A 1,961-nucleotide genomic window follows, 5' to 3' on the forward strand; every position below is an offset into this window, starting at 1 on the left:
GCACTGTGGCTTGTTCAGTGTGTTACCTATTGACCTAACTTCAAAGCAAAGCACCTATACAAGCACCCGATTTCATCGCTCCCTGTTTCCAGTAAGGTACATGGAGGAAAGTAGAACCTTTCTAGAAAGAATTTCTCAATGTACAACACCGTGTCAGCTGCAGAGAAGTGATTGGGATACTCTTGCTTATCCTCAATGGTATCCATTTCAAAGAAAAGAGGACAAAGTCCACTTAATTTTAATACTTCAGTCCTAGTCAGAGCTGGGCATGGTGGTATATATGCTCATAATCCCAGCGCTCAGGAAGTGGAGACACTATCAGGAAGTAGTTCAAGGACTGCATAGCTCGAGGTCTGCCTGGGCTACAAGATCACACACACACACACACAGACACAAACACACACACATAATGTTCCAAACAAGAATACCTGGCACCTGTCCCTCAGTTATGTGGTGCTGTTCTTTACAAGCAGTCTGAATGGTGACCATTGTTTCCAGTCTCCCTCCAGACCCTAAATGTCTTCTCTTTACTATTCCAAAGAGGAATAAAGTGCTGTGGTCAGGAATAGAGATAGGAAACACTCACTGTAAGTACATTCTAACAATGACACTACGTAATACAATCTAATATTTCACCTATGGGAGAGCCAGTGCAGAAGGCCAGGTCTTCTGTAAATCTAACAGTCACACTTAGACATGCCCTTTGATGCTAAGCGCTGCTGGGCAGCATTCACTCTACTTTCCTGCTGTAGATCCTCAAAGGAAGGTAGCACCCTTAGGCAGTTGTGTGAGTGGACCAGGTCTCACTGAAGCACGTGTATGACGAGATGCACATGACGCCTATGAGTAACACTGATCTTGGGAGGAAGGGTGTGCTAGACTGATGCTTGTAACACAGAGGCTTGCTATTCACTTCATTTAAAAACTGGGGCCAGAGAATTTGTTCATTGGGTAAGAGTGCTTGCCCTACAAGTGTGAGGACCTGAATTCACATCCCCAGGACACATGAAAAACAGGCACGGCCACATGTAACTATAATCCCTGCATTGTGGAGCAAAGGCACATGGGTCTAAAAGCTCACTAGCCAGCCACTCCAAACAAAAAGATCATCTTCAAGTGTATTGAGAGATCCTGTCTCAAAACAATAAGGTAAAGCCAGAGAAAGATACCTGAGGTCTTGCTCTGACCACTGTGTACACATGCTGCCACACACTGACATCCAGGCACCACACAAATACATAACCCCGTCATCTTTGTAACCTTCTTGTCACTTTCTACCCAAAACTTTGCTCTGTGTGGAGCTTTTTGTTTATTCTGTTAAAGTACTTAAGTTTTATGTACATACCAACCTAATCTTAGTTTCGTGAAGGTCACCAATGACCTCTGTGCTGAGAAATTCAGAGGTCCCTATTCCACCTTTATGTTTGCATATCAGCATGTAATAAATGCAGTTTGTGACTCCATTTCTGAAAGTCCTTTTAATTATACTGGTTGGTACTCATCTCCCCAACTCTTGGTTTTTTGTTTTGTTTTGTTTTGTTTTTTGGTTTTTTTTTGTTTTGTTTTGTTTGTTTTTTTGGTTTTTCAAGACAGGGTTTCTCTGTGTAGCCCTGGCTGCCCTGGAATTCACTTTGTAGACCAGGCTGGCCTCGAACTCAGAAATCCGCCTGCCTCTGCCTCCCAAGTGCTGGGATTAAAGGCATGCAACACCACTGCCCAGCTCCCCAGCTCTTAACATTGTAATAATACTGGATCGAACTCTTGCTCCTCTCTGAACACATCCCTTAGTAGTCTTACCTAATATTATGAAACATCTTTGTTCTGACATATCGCAAGTTCATGTCTCCTCCTCTTGAAGTTGGACTCATGGAGTAGTCCATTTGGCATCTTTCCTTCTTGCATATTTCCTTGCACATGCCCAAAGTGCAATTCTGATGCCGAGTGTGCTAGCACATGCCCAT

The sequence above is a fragment of the Grammomys surdaster genome, unplaced genomic scaffold (genome assembly GCF_004785775.1).
Source record: "Grammomys surdaster isolate TR1022 unplaced genomic scaffold, NIH_TR_1.0 130, whole genome shotgun sequence".
NCBI lineage: Eukaryota > Metazoa > Chordata > Mammalia > Rodentia > Muridae > Grammomys > Grammomys surdaster.